Source organism: Lactuca virosa, chromosome 2 (genome assembly GCF_052849685.1).
Source record: "Lactuca virosa cultivar CGN04683 chromosome 2, Lactuca_virosa_CGN04683_v6, whole genome shotgun sequence".
NCBI lineage: Eukaryota > Viridiplantae > Streptophyta > Magnoliopsida > Asterales > Asteraceae > Lactuca > Lactuca virosa.
The window spans coordinates 188,714,647-188,733,461 of NC_136427.1; the positions used below are offsets into that span (position 1 = coordinate 188,714,647).

The 18,815-nt window shown below is 37.1% G+C and overlaps 3 non-coding genes across 3 annotated transcripts; all 3 read right to left on the minus strand.

The window, feature by feature from the left end:
- Positions 1-12,263: 12,263 nt before the first annotated feature.
- LOC145161846 (small nucleolar RNA SNOR75) lies at positions 12,264-12,353 on the minus strand. The gene has a single exon (XR_013738717.1). It is a non-coding gene; the product is annotated as a small nucleolar RNA SNOR75 (small nucleolar RNA).
- Positions 12,354-12,386: 33 nt separating this feature from the next.
- Positions 12,387-12,510, minus strand: LOC145161883 (small nucleolar RNA SNORD14). The gene has a single exon (XR_013738744.1). It is a non-coding gene; the product is annotated as a small nucleolar RNA SNORD14 (small nucleolar RNA).
- Positions 12,511-12,580: 70 nt separating this feature from the next.
- LOC145161833 (small nucleolar RNA snoR99) lies at positions 12,581-12,697 on the minus strand. Its single transcript, XR_013738706.1, has one exon. It is a non-coding gene; the product is annotated as a small nucleolar RNA snoR99 (small nucleolar RNA).
- Between the last annotated feature and the right edge of the window lie 6,118 nt (positions 12,698-18,815).

Genomic DNA, 18,815 nt, shown 5'->3' on the forward strand with positions numbered 1-18,815 from the left:
TGAACCCCATCGAAATTCGGGGCTTCGTGTTATTGAAGTATCGATACTGGAAAGCCCGACTCGCTCCTCCCCCTGTCGCCGTTACAGCTGCTGCGACAACCGTCTCAACAATGGCTGCATATCGCTTATCGAAATACTCAACCATGGCGGTCTTGATAGACCCAATCATCTCCGGAATCTGTCCCTGGACAATATCGATCACCTCCTCCCGTATGATCTCCCTCACACGATCCTCCGACAATACTGGCCTATCCTGGCTGCCAATTCCCGATCCTGATCCGGATCCGGTCTCAAAACGTCTCGTATCCATCATTCGGATAATACACCAGAGAGATCTCGGATAATCCATATAATAACAGGGAACCAACTCCCAACTAAACCCCAGGGGTTGTAACTTCCTTGCTACGCGTATGGGTCATGTGCTTTCAGTAGTACGGGCCCATACTACCTTCCACACCTACCCATATTTGTCTCAAGTATCATCACAACGCCCTAACTGTATACATAACATGGCGAGCTCTCATTCCTCACTCCTAGAGGAATGATAAACATCTCATAACTGGCCTACCGGCCTCACACAACCCACCCATCCATGACACTTCCACCAACCCTGCAGCACTAGTGTATGCTAGTCATACATAACGTTGGACCCTATAAACTTTCGAATACCTGATCCTACCCTAAGCTCTTCATCAAACAAGAACAGGAAATAAGTCCAAACCAAACATTCTCAGGCTATAAGATCTTAATTTTGTACGGTCGTGATGCATACACTAAGCAACTACAGTAATGATGTCAATTGTATATAAAGAAAACCCTAGGCTATCAGGCATCATACAATCAGGCAATTCTATCATGCAATTCCTGAAGATCCCTAGCCTAGTACTAGCATGTTGTTCTAACATATCACATATTCAAATAACTCCATGGTATTTTGGGGTCTACTTACTGGCTCCGGCTGATCGTACACTCTGCATCCTCTGTTTCTTATTTTGAAAACCATTAAAAAATCATTTTGAAAACATTTTCCTTAGTTTGAGACTGGATTCACACGAGTGTTCCTCCAATTCACTCAAACCAAGGCTCTGATACCAACTTGTAACATCCATAAAAATCAAACCAAATTAAAACTTTTAAAAACATTTAGAAACCAACAGTTATTACAAATTTGTTTTCAAAACAATTCTATATCAGAGTATCTCATAACCATAGTCATAAAATGTGAGGAGCTGGACGATCACGCCTTTGCCTTCCCGCGATCATGTGAGGTACCTGAAACCAAAACTGAAACTGTATGTCCGAAGCTTAGTGAGTTCCCCCAATATACCGATACATAACAAATAATACACATAATAACAGCATGTAATGGGTCCACAACTCTACATACTGGATTACCCCCTGGGCCCACCGTGTGAGCCCGGCCTGCCTTCCAGGCCTACAGCTCATATCTGGCTTGCCTCCGAGCCTACAACATAAGTCTGGTTTGCTTTTGAGCCCACAGCTTATGACTGGCTTGCCCCCTTCATTCCTAAGACTGAAACATAACTGATCAGCCCTCAGTACGAGTCTGGCATACCACTCGGTCCTCAGCTCGTATCTGGTATGCTAATGAGTCCTCAGTATGAGTCTGGTATGCCTTCGCGAACCTCAACTTATATCTGGCATACTCCAGGGTTTGTTGGTATCCGCACGAAACAGTGCAACCTCAACCCTACCCACACAACATGTCTACATATACAGCTAATTGCACCTCCAGATAATCAAATAGTAACACATGTAGTCTTACAGATCTACCAAACTGGCATAACAAACTAACATGTATAACTATCTCATACTCAACACATCATCAACCACTGCGATATCAAATCCAATGGGTCGGCCTTGGTGCCTTAGACCTCTTAGTATAATGAGGATAACTCACCTTACACTGCTGAAGTCCCGTGGATAAAATTCCAACTGTTGGATGACAAATTCCCGAACTGTCAGTATCAAACTACACGCAATTAACAATTAGGTCTCATACTATAATCCTTAATCCATACATGGGGTAAAATGACCATTCTACCCCTGGCCCAGTATGATCCAAAACTAAGGCCCAAACCCAAAACAAAAGCCCAACACTATAATGTCCATAAATCCATCAATGCCTAATTTTCCAAATTGGGCCCAAACCTCTACATGGGTCTTGCCATGAGGCCCAAATCCTTTTAGGGCCTTTTTCCAACATCACTAACAGCCCACAGCCTGATGACCCAACGGGCCCAAAATAAACAAGCCCAACAGCTGGCCCATAACAAAGTCCAATATGCGAAAACTCATTCTGACTGAGTACGCAGGGCGTACTCAGCTGTACGCAACGCGTACTAGGTTCGTGACTTGTACGCTGCGCGTACCAGCTTGTATGCCCAACGTACTCCTCTGTTAAGTCATTTTTGCTATTAAGCACTTAATGCTTCAAACCAAGGGACTAAATTACAGATGTGAGCTCTACTTAATGTCTAAGTCCATAAAGTCACTGACTTGGTGACTTTATATGACCCACATGGACCCAAACTCAAAGTATAGCAATCTACTTCCATGAAAATGACCATAAATCTTGCATGAACCCATTAAGACCTACAAGATGGCAACTTTCTGCCTTAAGGACTCAGTTAGCACCAAGGGTGGCAACCCTAAGCCTAAGAATCGGATTTGAACCATAAAGCTTCATCCTTGGGACCAAAATGAACTAAAACTCACAAATGAGATATCTAAGATATACATGGTCAAGTTCAGAGCTTTATACCTTCATCAAGCTGACAATGAGTCACAAAATCCAAATCCATAAGCTTCTTCTTGATCCCCATCTTTGCATCAAACTCCACCTTCTTGAAAATGGGTTAAACACTCCAAAAATGGACTCCATAAGCTCAAAATGCCACCATGAATGATTAAGGACGATTTCTATGGTTTTAGAGGGTGGAGGCTGAAGATATTAGGGTTAGGTTATGAGATAAGGAGCTTAAAATAGGGTCCAAGACCCTAAAATAGGGTTCTGATCTGACTGGCGTACGCCCACGTAAATTTGGTACGCCTAGCGTACTCCGAAGAACATTCGCGACCATCCTGGTCAGTACGCCCAGTGTACTCCAAGGTACGCCCCGTGTATTGCCTTCTCCACTAGTACGCCCCGCGTACTCCTTGTTTACGCCCCGTGTACTCGGCTAAGCCTGAAAACCATGAAACTTCTGAAGGCCATAACTTCTTCGTTATAAGACCGATTCCGACGATCCTTATATCCACGGAAAGGTGACAAGAAGCCCTACACTTCTATCAACTCATACCTTCCTTAAGACCTTCCAAACAAAAGTCCATTTTCCACAAAAGCCCAAACTGACGCTTTACCGAAATACCCCTAGGCTACAAAACACGAACCGAACATCCGGATCACTTCTAATGCATCACTCGCACCCCAAATGGGCCTAGATCTTACCTTTTCAAAAGCCATAATCCTTATGATGACCAATATTCAGGCCACAACCTCATACTAGGAATCGATTCGGAACAGGGCGTTACAGTTTTGGAGGTTTTTGGGGTGCCTTACTCGATTAATCTGATCCCTATTCCCATGGGGGACGTGTGTATGATTTGTAGGGATGGACTGACTGAGTAGATTTGGGGCTATAATTGACTGCGAGGGTCAACGAGTGGAAGTTCATGATTATGTCCGTTTACAAACCCATATAACCACCATATAGAGCTTCATTTTAGCATTTTAAATCTAGTACGTGCATTGCATCTAGTCGTTCGAGTGTCGGCCCTTCTTTGGACCTTACTCTTCTTTGGGTTCAATGTATTAGGGAGACCTTGTCTTATCTCAATCTAATAATGTCATCTCCTTTTTTCTATTCGTGGTTTTTCTAACATCAAAACATGTTGCAAAAGCGTACTTGTAATACATATATGATATAACCTCATAATATATATAACGGTCTTTTCATTTTGGCTTAACTTCATCAAGTTCTTTTGGAATCATGTATTCTTTTCCATCAATAATTACATGATGATGAATAAATTACTCAGGTTTATCATTAAATTGATGGACATCTATATGAAAACATAATGAATTTACATTGTGATTAAACGTATCAAACTATAAAAGATTAAATAGCACAACGTTTGGTGATAATAATTAAATACTAATAGATGAGAATTGCCTAGATTGTCAACATTATCTTGAATTGGAATTTCATAGACATTATCATCTTCATCAAATCCACCGCCACCATCTCTCTCTCTCTATATATATATATATATATATATATATATATATATATATATATATATATATATATATATATATATATATATAAATATATATCCTGGTGAACACACACACACACACACTCTCTCTCTCTCACTCTCTCTCGATGAACACACATCCAGAAGAACACACAAACAAAAACTAGAAATATAACATACTAACATACGAAAACCCAACAATTTTATATACAACACACATAAACCTAATTTATAGTACAAATATACTCTAATAAACCTAGAATTGATTAAACATAAATGAGACCAAATGCATACATTTGTTCAAGATCTGATATATAAAACTAGAAATCTAATATATACAAGAACACACATGAACCTAATTCATATATGTGTTACCGGATCTATTCGTCATGAGCACCAACATCTTTTCAGATATGTTCATCGTAAGGATTTAGGGAGAGTTCTAAAAATATGTTGTAACCAACAATGGTAGCTTGATTTTCAGACATTGGATGGAGCTAAGATTTTCAGATACCATACCTCAGATCTGGAAAGACATAGACAAAAAAGTTACGAATACAAAGACAACCTAAACTGTAACGTCCGAGATTTATCAGGTAAGATGTTGCTTTTTATTCAAGTTATAATTATGAAATGTTGGGATTTTTGGGGTGGAGCGTACGCTGGGTGTACAGGGTGTACGCACGACGTACATATATGAGGCGCGGAACGGGGAGCCCCCATGTGTATGTTGGGCGTACCCATGCGTACGCTAGGTGTAGGGTGATCAGATGCAAATCCTAAATTTCAGGGTTTGACCCCTATTTAAACAACTTATAACCCTCCAAACTCGTATCCTCTCAGCCTCCCTTGTTCTCTCAGTGCCCAACTCGAACCCTAACTCCATTGCATGTATCTTGAGCTTACTTTGATCATTTTGGTGTTGTTTTGGTGGTTTTGAAGAGCAAGGAGTTTGAAGAAGGAGCAAGGACTTGAAGAGAGCTTGTAGATCCAGAAGTTTGGCATCTTTTCTGACTTGTTTGATGTATCAAGTTCCAACCTTGACCATTGCATGCTTAGATGTAGTTTTGGGGTGTTTTATGTCACATTTTGGTCCCATACTTGAGGTCCTTTGAGTTTTGGAAGAATCTGTCCATAAGAGCTGTCCTTTTGAGCTATTGGAAGCATTTAAGACCATAAAAATCAAATCTTGATGGTTTACCCCCAACCATGCAAGTGATAGATGGCCACAAAGTGAGCTTATGGACTTAATGGATGTCTTAATCCCCATCCATGCATGCAAAAGCATAAAGTTCATAACTTTATGGTTAAGGACGTTGTTAGGAGCCTGGATCTACGTTCTGGAGGTTGGGACTTAATGGGTTAAGTCAAAAGAAGGACTTTAGGGTGACTGGTAGTAACGTTGGGTGTACCCCTAGTACGTTGCGTGTTCCGAGTCAGTTTCCTGCTTCTGGTCAAGGCCAGCATACGTCGGGCGTACGTGCCAGGTATGCCGCGCGTACGCATGTATAGGGGTTAATGTGGTTTTTGGGCCTTGGGTGATTGGGCCTGGATTTGTTGGGCCTCATGGCCCACTATGGAGTAAGGCCTCTGAGCCTAGGACTGGGATTTATGGTATTGGGCCTTATTGGGCTTTAAAGCTTAAAGTAATGGACTTGGGCCTTAAATTGATTATGGATTGGACCTTAGGGAAAAGGCCCATTAGGGCAAGGACTAAGGGACCTTGCCTTGGGACATGAATTAGAAGTTGGGCCATAAGGGAGTCATACTTGGACCTAATAACTAACTAGGGGACTTATTATGCTTTAGGGAGAGGAGTCCCGAGCCATCCGAGGAGTACGATTTCAGCACACACAGTTGAGGTGAGTTACCTTCCTGTATGAGTGGGTCGAAGGCCCCAATGCCGGCCCACTAGTAGTTGTTTGTAGTAGAGATTATTGTCTTTGTGATAATTGTTTGGTATGCTACTATCTGTTATGTTCTATGTGCTTATTTGCTACGATATTATGTGGTAGTGGTAGGGGTGAAATAGACCCAGTATCCGGTTGAAATAGACCGAAGGGGAGGCCAGCACCCAGATATGCTCGGCAGTATCCGGTTGAAATAGACCGAAGGGGAGGCCGGCACCCAGATATGCTTGGAAATGTATTTGTTGTATGGTATGTGGTATAATGGGGGAACTCACTAAGCTTCGTGCTTACGGTTTTCAGTTTTGGTTTCAGGTACCTCTTCTTCGAAATGAAAGGAGCCCGCATGATCGCAGCGCATCACACTATGATTTTCCGCACATGAGATCTTTGGGAATTGTACTCTGATGTTGTTTTCTCATGACATGTTTTGGATATTGATTTTGATTATGACATTATTGATGTTTTTAGACCACTGGCTTTTATAATTACGTAATTAAAAATGAAATTTTTGGTCATGAATTTTGGGGTGTTACATAAACCACCATCGATATGAAAACGCTCGCAACAATCGTCGTTTGGGGGGAGGATAGCGGCGACAACTTCCATATCTGCGACGACGACAACAACACTACTGGAGATCTTAGTAACGACCCTCCATGGAAAATCGAGGGTTTTATCTTTAATGAAGATCTCAGTCACCAAAACCCTCTTCATCCGTGGTGGTGGTGGTGGTGTTTTCTTTTTTTGAAAATCGAAACAAATGAGATGTATTTTGTGAAGAGAGGGAGAAGGGGGGTTAGTGGATAGTGGTGAGTGGGTTTTGTTTTTGACTTTTTTAATTAGAAAAATGGAAAAGTAATTAAAAAAAAGAAAATGGGAAAATACCAAGGGCAAATTTGTCTTTATAAAAAGTTTTGAAAATTTTGAACCAAAAGCGCAACAAAATAAAAGTTTTGGACCGATGGTGCTAGTCCAAACATATTTGGACCAAAGTGACAATTTTTTACTTACCATAGGGACCATTTTGCAATTTTGTCTAAAAAAATAAGATTTATGAAATTGGTATTTTTTTAGAAAAAATCAATTAACTATTGCATGCTTCCCACCACCGTCGAAGCCTGACATACAATACACAACATCACTTTGACCCCAACTATAAACTATTGGAGAGGGTGTTTCGTACGGGCCATAACATGGTGTTGAGAGGCATGTATGGCATGCCTTAAAAGCGTTAAGAGCAAAGCAACACCATCCCAACCTCATGTTACGCTAAGAGACATTGCATCCTCGACATCCATCAACGCCCAACTCTCTCTCTCTCTCTCTCAAGTAAATTTGTCATCATCATTTTTTGATGATGACAGTTTTTTTCTAAGTGATTAATATAATGTTTTATTCACGTAGTAAAAAGTTTAAATGTCTCTTAAAGAAGTAGAAGATTGATTATGAAGCTACAAACAAATGTCTTATATGTGACTACTTGTTGATGATTGTTTGTATAATGACGATGTATCAACTTCATTATCGTGTGAGTAGAAACATTGATACTGATTGATATGTGTGGCACCGAAGAGTCTAAGGTGCACGATACACCTCCAAACGTCCACAGATAGCCATATATACCTATCTAGGAATGAGCATACAACCCATTGGACTAGACCGGACCGGATATTCATATTAGTAGGTCGATTTTCGGGTTTTATTTTTACCAATAATTGGGTTTCGGGTTTGGACCGAACCGGACCCAGAATACAAGATTTAACACAAGTCGAACCAGAAACTCGGCTCTAATATAAATTGCTTTGGAATTGTAATTTCAAAATCAAAATGTAAACTATGTAGTTCAAAAAATAAATATTTAAGGTCATAAATGATTATTGAGAAGGTCATTTAATAACCCGAATTAATTTGAAGTTAACATTAGAAATATAGAGATTAAAACAAATCTCATATTAAGTCAATAACGTATAGTCAATTAGTATTATGTCAATGTTCCAGGTTTCGTTTTGAAATCAACAATGGATGTTAGTTAAGAACATTGTTCTAAAAAAGCATGCCTCAAGGCGTCCCATGGCGCAAGACGTGGTGTAGCCGATACAAAAACTTTCAAGGCGAGTTTGTTAAGCGTGACGTCCAAATAATGTGTCAATGCGTGCCTTATCGCGTTATGGCGCGAGTTTTTTTCAAAACACGGGTTTTTTTGATAAAATTCAGAAATTATATGATTTCTCCTTTTTAATGTATATAAAATAGTCACGTCTTGAAAAACGTCATGACTCGCTAAGGTTCATCATAAATTAACTTTGACCTTGCCGTCAAAGCACACGTCTCACATTATTTAGAACATTGGTTAAGAATATATATTTATAAGACAAAACTGCACAAATGGTCCCTATGATATATCAAAATTTATCATTTTGGTCCAAAAGTTTTATTTTATTGTCACTTTGTATATTCTCTCTCTCTCTCTCTCTCTCTCTCTCTCTCTCTCTCTCTCTCTCTCTCTCTCTCTCACAGTTTCGGTGGCATTCATCCTTGTCTTTCCAGATCCAACTAGTAGTTGCCTGAAAAAAGATGTTGGTGATGGTGTTGAAATTTTGGCAATAGTTTCCAACTGGTGACAGTGGTTTCCGACAAATGGTGATGGTTATTTCGACAAATGGTGATGGTTATTTTTGTCGGCAAGTGATGGTGGTTATACAGCTTCGGTGGCATTGATCCTTGTCTTTCCAGATCCAACTAGTAGTTGCCTGAAAAAAGATGTTGGTGGTGGTGTTGAAATTTTGGCAATAGTTTCCAACTGGTGACAGTGGTTTCCGACAAATGGTGATGGTTATTTTTTGCCGGCAAGTGATGGTGGTTATGTTAGATTTCTTTTTATGAGAGAGAGAGAGAGAGAGAGAGAGAGAGAGAGAGAGAGAGAGAGAGAGAGAGATGGGTTGAAATTTTTATTTTTTTTATTTTTTTAATCTATTTAGATAAATAAAAACTGAAAAAAAAAATAACAAGAGCAAAATCATCATTATAAAAAAATTCAAAACAAATTTGACCACTGATGATGGTCCAAATCTTTTTGATACAAGGTAACAAATTTCGACATAACACAAAGACCAATTTTGTCTGGTTATTACTGTCCATTTTGTGATTATAAATAATATAATCAAACCTTAATGGTAACTTTGTTTATTTTTAGATAAATTCGTTTAAAGATTAATGATAAGTGTTAACTTTTAAATATATGTTAATTTAATACAAAATATAAAAATAACATGTAATATTTAAAAATACAGAAACTCAAAACCCAGTTTAGGACACAGAATAGGACCAGAGCTAAACACCAAAGTCCACTTCAGTCAAAAACCCAAAACCTAGTTTGGTATCGGAACAAACTAGTCCAATTTTCGGGTTAAATAATCCACAATTTTCGGTCTTCAGGCCAATTAAATCCAAGTCTAACCAGTTGCTCACCCTTACACCTATCAATCGTGCTCGGCCTATCATTGAAATGGTAAAACATCCCTAAAATTCTTCATAAACATTGATCTCTATACATTTGCCAAATTTCAATAAAGTCAACAAAGGGTGTGTTTGAGTTAACTTTTTTTTTTCTTCACAAAAGTGATTTTCAGAAAAAATGCTTATTAGTTTATGGCTTTTTGGAAAAGTCGTGTTTAAAAAGTGTTTGGATCAGAAAATCTGTTTTTTAGGAGTAAAAAAACCAAAAAGCTTAAAAGCTAGGATTTTCTAGTTATTTGAAAACTTTATTTTTGTTTATTCAAAAAGTTGTTTTAAAAACGCTTTTTAAATACATAGACACTTTTTTAGCTTATTAGCTTTTTGAAAAGTGAATAAGCTAATAAGCTAATTTCAAAAGTTATCCCAAACACTCAGGAAATCCAACAATCTATTTCGCAACCATTTCATTCAATCTCTTTTGGCGCTTAATTAAAGAGCTGTCATTTTCAATAAAATCAACCAAAGCCAATAGTCATTCAAAACTGGATACCAAAGTCCTATATATAAACAATCTCGCAACCGCTACACATATATGTTTTTCAGTTATAAGACTGTGGGGAGTGGCGCGGTCTTTACCGCACCTCTTGGATGCGGTATGGCCGCACCTCTCCCTTTTTTGGTCGCGTTTTGTGGTTGGTTAATTGGAAAAACGATCGTTGACGGTCAAAAAGTTAAACATTAATTTTTTTTTATTTTACCTATAAATTAAACCATTTACCTTCATTGTTCAAACCAAAACCAAACTTTTAGATTTTTCTATTGCTTTCTCTCTCAGAATTAATAGAAAATGTAATCTTCTTTATGTTCTGAAGAATTTCAAGTTATTTTTGATGTTGCTGTTGTTTGTGCTCCAATAGCGGAACAAACGTATGACTCTTTATGCAATAACGCAGCCGAAAGTTCTCAACGAAGAACACGAAGATATATTTACATAAATCGTGAAAAAACCAACGTTTGATACAAGACTACTTTCACGAGAATACCACTTATCAATGGTATTATTTTCGTAGACGCTTCAGAATGTTCAAACGTTTATACGAACGTATAGTTGAAGATGCAACGAGGGAGTGCAGTTTATTCCAACAACGTTTTGATGCTAGAGGTACACCCGATTTCATTCCCTTACAAAAATGCACAACCGCATTTCGTCAATTAGCATATGGCATCACGTCTGATGCGTTGGACGGGAGTTTTAGGATGTCTGCTAGGATTGCACGTTGCAAAACTGTGATTCAGTTTTATGGTCCAAAATATTTACGTAAGCCTACACGTAATTACATCTTACAATTGCAAGCTCATCATGCTAGTGCACATAGCTTTCGTGGAATGATAAAAAGCTTAGATTGTCTTCATTAGGCCTGAGAAATTTGTTCTGCCTCACACCATGGTCAATTTACCCAAGATGATTATGGCCACCTAACGGTCATACTTAAAGCTTGCATCACAAAATCTATGGATTTGACATGTTTTTTTTTGGGTCTTCTGGTTCGATTAATGACATCAACATATATGACAAATTTGCACCAGATTCTTCTTTTAAAGTGCATAACGCCATATAAATATGGATATTATCATGTTGATGAGATCTATCATAAGTATGTTGTGTTTGTTAAATCGTTTACATGTCCACATGGTTCTAGACAGAAAAAATTCAAAAGATATCTAAAAAGAGCTAGAAAGTATATAGAGCAGGCTTTTGGGGCTCTTAAGAAACATTGGTTCATATTGAAAAACCAGCAATATATTTCAGAGAGGAAAAGAAATCATGTATACATGTCTCACGTTACATACTATGATTATTGAAGACAAATGAAGAGCGATGTTATGATTATTGAAGACAAATGAAGAGCGATGTTATGATTATTGAAGACAAATGAAGAGCGATGTGAGTATGACCAGCAAAAAAACCATTTCTTAGACTCAACCAATAGAAATTGGTGGCGACGAGTATATGAACAGAAAAACAGATTCGTTGCACTAAAACATTTAGCAATCTTCACACAGACTTGGTAGAAAACATTTACAGGTTTCAACACAATAACCTTAATTTGGATAGTAAGACTGGTCTTGAAGAACAACTTTAAGTTAGTTTATTCGTTTGTTTTATATGTTTAGGATTTATTTAATGGTCATGTTTTTTTTAATTTTTAAGTAATGCAATTTTTTACTTTGAAGTAATGAAAACTTGTGTTTTTTATTAAAAAAAAAGTTTTATTTAGAGATTAAATTATAAAAAAAAAACAAAACAAAATTAAAAAAAAAAGTACACCTGATAAGAGAAACACTTGTATAGTAAAAAGTGATGTGGCGGAGTGAGGTTTCAATGATGTAGTAAAAATTGATGTGGCGGAACTAATTCCTTCTCACTAGTAAAATAGCCACCACCAAAGGTAAACCTTAAGTAAAATCTTTAGTTTCAATTTCAACAAAAGTCCTCAAATCTCAATCTTGATATTTTTAGGAAATTTAGGAGATCAGATAAATACATTGAACTAAATAAAACAATGAAAATCAAATAAAAAGTTATAAAAAGATTTTTGAGTATGATCGAAGGGTTTCTCTCAGACAAATGCCTCGTATGGTCTTCATGATGAATGGAATGGAATGGATATATCAGACTCGTCATCTATGAAATCATCACTGAGAAACCCACAATAAATATAATTTATAATAAATTAAAACTTCAGACATCCAAGGAAGGAAAAAAGCAGCATTAACTCTCAAGCCTGGCGAAGGCGAAAGTTCTTAGGCGGCCACTGCGAATGTCTCTGAGAAACAAGCCTTTGGATTATCATCATCAGTTCCATAATCAGTTCTAACTATAAATAAATCAAAACTGCAAATAACACTAATTTGGATTAAAAAAAAAAGCCAGATCTCCCACCCATAAATGATCAGCAACTTGTAAAACTAGTCAGACTAATGAAATCGCTGACAAAGTGAAGAGGGTGAAGTGAATATCAGGGGATATCATTCCATCCCTAAAGCAATAGAATATTTGCAAAAGGGGCAGACGATCCCCGATTGAAAAAATGAAAAAGATAAAGAAAACGAGATAAAATAGGAGCTCCACTTGAATTTTTCATCATCGATAAACAACAACGGCTAACCAGCTATACAATTTGATATAAACGAAAACACATGAATGTTATGAAATCGGAGAAGGTAGGCCTTGATACGATTGTTGAAGTAAGGATCTAGGTTTTGGTGAGTATGATTTGAAGGTAACAATAGTGGTGTTATATAGATGAGGAAATGCGAATTAGGGTTTATGACATACCGACGGCTGCGATCTCTTGTTCCGTTTCTTTTATTCGAGTGGATGGAATTTTCGGGAAAACTTCAAAGAAAATAGTGACAATATAAGTGCGAATTATATAAAACTTTTTTTGCCTTTTTTTTTTTTTAAGTTCAATCAACTTATTTTATCAAAGTCCTTTCGTTTTAATAACTTTTTTCTATAATTTAACAATTTTGATAATAGCCTTTCAGTTTCAACATTTTGGTCTCAAACAAAAAATATTACATTTTAAAAATATGTGATTAAATCTAGTATTGTAATCATAATTCAGGCAAGATGCAATATATGTGATGCATGATCGTATCAATGCAGAATTATGAGTCATCATACCTCTTGTTTTTATAAACTCTTAAAACATATGGTTATGTACCGCCTCTTGGCCATTATATTAGTTTACAAACATGATTCTAACATTTAGAACAATTTCATAATAATTAATCGTTCTAAAGTCATAAGTTCAAATTTAATTTCTAGTAGTTAAACAATCATTTACCAAATATAGATACAATCTTAGTATTTGAATTTTCTTGTTATGTTTTTGCATCATAACAATTATAGTAATCATCTCATAACTTACTTGTCACAAAACTTAGACATTTACTCAAAACAATACTTAGGTTCAAATCACATCATTTTAGCCTCATTCTTTAATAACAAAGTTCGATCTTCCATTATCTAACTTTATTTTACACATATAAAAGCACAGTAATAACTATGGTTTCCAAAACATAACTAACCCTTGAAATTTCTACCATTGAAAGAAAAGTAATAAGCGAATACCTTTGAGTTTCAAGGTTGTGAAACCCATGTCATGTTCACTTGATTCTCTTATTAGAATTGTTTACACACACTCATCACATAACGAATCACCCGTACAAGTGTCCATAAGTTTTTGGGTAAGGTTCATTCATCGGTTTATCCATTTATTTCACTTTTGTTCTAAAATAACATCTTACTTTGCTAAAATATCAATCTACTTTAGTCATTCTCGTAATTATGAACATTTGAGTGATATATAAGTCAATACTAAGGTAACACTAAATGCAAGATGCATGGTAGGGGTGTTATTCCACGTTTCAGGAAAAACGGACAAGTATAAAAAAAGATAGGACAAAACATTTTTGGGTATTTACGTGGTTTACACATGACATGTAACTCATATCCATTATCACACTGGTTTGTGTTTCTCCATGCCCCAATTACACATACCATGTTTCTCAAGGCTCCAATTACATAGGTCGTATAATGCTGGTGAACAAAAACTAGCAATCTATTTTTCTACAGAAAACCTGGTTTAGGCAACGTACTTTGGTAATTTCATTTCCTGCAAAGTTTGTCCCTACTATCATTCAACACTCATTTTCCAAGTATTTTTATTTTTGGCCTAAAGTTTAAATGTTGACATTTTGGCCCTTACACCGGGTGTAAATTAGAGTTACGTATGACGTAACTTATTTTAATGGACGCGAGGACTTATAGCAGTACGCAGGGCATACTGCCGCAGTGCACAACCCTAAATTTTTAGGGTTTAAGCCTTATATAAATGACTTAACTCCTTTGAGACCTTCCTCCCATCAGCCTCCGTCTATCATAAACGTTCCTTGCAAACCCTAGTTCTTTGGTGTGTGTTTTTTAGCTTGAAAGTGTGTGTTTTTATGCTTGTGAAGGAGAAAATAAGTGGTTGATCAACTTGGAAGTTCAAGGTAGCTTAGATCCAAAAGTATCTCACCCTCAAGCAACCCCGGAAGGTATAAAGCTTGGAACTTGATGATTTATTTGCTAAGATCTTGTTAGTTATATGGTTTGTGTACATTTATGCTCCCATAATCTTGGTCTAGTAGCTTATGAGTTACTCCAGGCCCTTGAGGTGTAGTTTTCTGTAGTTTTGAGCTTATGGAGTCATAAAAAATGAGTCTGGTCACTCTCATTAGGCCATGCATGAGTTTTGGAGTCTTGGATGACTTTTGGACCTAGGGTTTGAATTTATACCATTTTGTATGCATGCAAATGGATAAATTAAGAGACTTTGTCCATTGAGACGTCCCTTTTTGTCTAGGTCTGAAGTTTGATGAGTTGGCTTTCTACATTAAGAACTTAATAAAAGGAATTGGATGCAGCACGAGTACGCGGGATGTACAGGTGGGTACGCAACGCGTACCTCCTGTTTGTCCCGTAAAATGCATGCAATCCTCTATGTGGGACGTAGAGTGGTGGTACGCAGGGCGTAATCGTCCTGTTTGGGAAATATTTACGAATTGACCTTTGACCGTTGACTTTGACTTGACCAAGTTTGAATTAAGGGCATTTTGGGTAATTGAATAGTAGTTTGAGATTTGGGTCACTATTATTTGTATAAATAATCTGTAGAGGCAGTGTTGGAGCAGTGATTTGTTCGACTATTTTTCACACTGTGAGGTGAGTTCACCGCACTGTACTTATGGGTTGAAGGCACAAATTTCGGCCCACTAGGTCGTGTATATTGGTATTATGATGATGATATGTTGTAGCGATCTGATAGATTTGTATGGTTATCTGTTTGATGGCTATATGTTAATCTGTTGCATATGTTGACATAGTGCGGTTGGGTTGAGGCAATATTGCTTTATGCGGAGGCCAACAAACCTGGGAGCAAATCAGACATAAGCTATTGGCTGGAAGGGCAAGCCATACTTATGTTGTGGGCTCGGGAGCAATCTAGACATGAGTTGTGGGCCGTGTGGGCAAACTAGACTCATGCTGTGGGCTCGGGGTAATCCATTTCGGAGGCTGTGTACCCAGTATGCATGTTGTTATGTGTTGTGTTGTGGTATTTTTATGGGAAACTCATTAAGCTTTAACTTACAGTTTGATTGTTATGGTTTCAGATGCTTCAGAGGACGGAGCAAGACGAAGGCTTGCTCGTGCACATCATCTTGGATTTTATGAGATTATGATTTTGGGAATACTTTGATTCTTGTTTTTATGACTTTGGAAACTATGATTTTATGATATTTGTGGTTATTGGATAGGTTTAAAAAATAAAATAATTTCCTTGATTTTGGGATGTTATGTATCAATTAAAAAAAAGCATATTTATATACATAAATCCTATCAAAATCATAAAGCTTTCAATCTCTTCATCTTAACATCCCAGATATCCAAAGTGGATGATTTTACACAAGTTGAATACAAGCACTAAAACTATTGTCTTTTTTTCTCCATGCTTATAAGCTTATTTATATTTGGGCAATGTTATTTAATGATGTCATGATTTACACTTAATGTCCAAAGTATATTTCAAACATTTCATTATTTTCCAAATATTACACATAATAACATCCGACTTTATTGTCTTCTCCATTTATAGCAATATACCCTGTTATTTCTTCACTCTTAGGTTCAAGCACCAAAAATCTTTGCATCATTTCACTTATCCTATTTTTATAACATTTATAACTATAATTCCAACAGTATCATATTGTATATAACATGCCAAACATATTTTCTCATTTTCCTTGTCCCACCTTGGAGCATAACATTTACAGGTTTTGTTTGTTTTTACTATTTATTGCATAAACATACTTTCAAACATACAAAAAAATCAATATAAGTATGAGTTATTTATAATGGCATTTCCGTTAAAGTTGGTTAATAGACCATGTTTGGCAAAATTCAATTAGTTGTCCATATTTTACACACAATAAGGACTCTACCCATTTAATCAACATACAAAAGCATAATTCTTCATATTAACTTACTATAACACCCTAAAATAGATTTTAAGGGTATTACAAATATTAAATCCTTAAAAGGATTTTATCCCTTGAATTATTAAGATAAGAGTAAAATTATTAACTAACAATGAATATCTAAATTCCGATTTCCAATTATGTTCTTAAAACTTTCTTGAAAAATCCTACATTCTCAAGTTGTTCATCTTTATCACATAATCATATACATAAAAATTATTTTGAAGGTTAGTCGACTCATTAGTCGAATCCCAAAAATCGACACATGTTCCACTCACCTCAAACTCAAAGTAGCAGTTTACTTTGAAATTTATTTATTGTTGTTCTTATTTGTCTTGTAACTATTGGATTTCCTCTCGAAAGTATTTATTCTTTCTTTATATCAATCTTTGTTTGTCTTACACTATCAGTTAGCCTTTCTATATATACCAATATACTTTGGCACAACCATCACTTTACTTGTCTATATTGTCTCTATTACTTTTAGTTTGACCATTAGACTACTAACAAATTTCATAATCCTTTGATCATATATTCATAGTAGCATTATATTTTGAAGTTTTTACTTGATTTCCAAACACCACTATTTTATATCTATCATTCCCCAATCTTGGTGTCATTACACACCTTGGTCACTAAAAGTTAATTATTTCCAACATTCCTCAAATGAATTTGTAATCCTTTATTTCTCAAGAAATGGCTTCCAAAGCAATGTTCTTTTAACTTCAACCATGTAACATCCCAATTTTCAAGACCAAAAATTTTGTTTTTAATTAAGTAACTTATCAAACGGTTTACTGAAAAACATCATCGAATCATATCATTACATAAAACATAGCCACGTGTCTCAAACCAAATCATAAAATAGTAATAATGTCAGAGTACAATCCCAAGAATCTCATAATGCGGAAATATTGTGTGTGTGATGTGTTGCTACCGTGCCGGCTCCTTCCCCTTCGATGAAGAGGTACCTGAAAACAAAACTGAAAACTGTAAGCACAAAGCTTAGTGAGTTCCCCCATCATACCACATACCATACTATAAACATATTGTCAGACATATCTGGGTGCCCGACCTACCCTGCTAGGCATACCGGGGTGCCTAACCTACCCCTGTCAGACATACCGGGGTGTCCGACCTACCCCTCCGGTTTATCTCAACCGGTTTACGGGGACTATTTCACCCTCTACTACTACCGCATAATAACATAACATAATCATACTGTCTAGCATAGTTGGGTACTAAACTACCCCTTTGGCCCTATCGACCGGTAACCGGGGACTATTCCCCCTAATACCACTATCACGTAACATCATATCATACTAGCATGTAAAGCACATCAGATAGTAGCAAACCCAAGTAGTTATCACAAAGACAACTACCCAACAAACAATCCCTACTAGTGGGATGGCATTGTGGTCGTAGACCCACTTTCTGGAAGGTAACTCACTTCGTAAAGCTGAGTGTCGAATCTCCCGGAAAGTAATCTCTAACAGCTGCTCCGATGACTCTCGGCTATCATAATCATAACAACACTCAATCAAAATCTATAATACTTCATAGGGTAAGATGACCATTTTATCCCTTTGGTCTAAATTTGACCATTCCCAAGGCCCATTTCCATCTTATCGTTCCCAGCCCACAATTAACACACTAAGGCCCACTAATGGCCCAAATTTCTAAATTGGGCCCAACTCTTCAAATGGGCCTTTTCACAAGTCCAATAAATCCTTAGCCTAAAATGAATAATCTCGAGTGGCCCAATATGGCCCAAAAGGCCCAATACTTCAAATTCCAAATTCCCAGGCCCAGAACTATACTCCACAGTGGGCCACAGGGCCCAATAGTCCAGGCCCAGCCCTCTAAGGCACAAAAATCCCAAGGCAGCCACTCTGCATGCGTACGTGCGGCGTACCTGGCACGTACGCCCATCGTACAATGGCCTTGACCGCAAACGGGAAGTTGACCCAGTACGCACAACGTATCAGGGTGTACGCTTAGCGTACTGGCCAGCTTTCTTGGGACTTCATTTGTGACTTAATTCATTAAGTCTTCACGTCCAAAATGTAGATCCAGGTC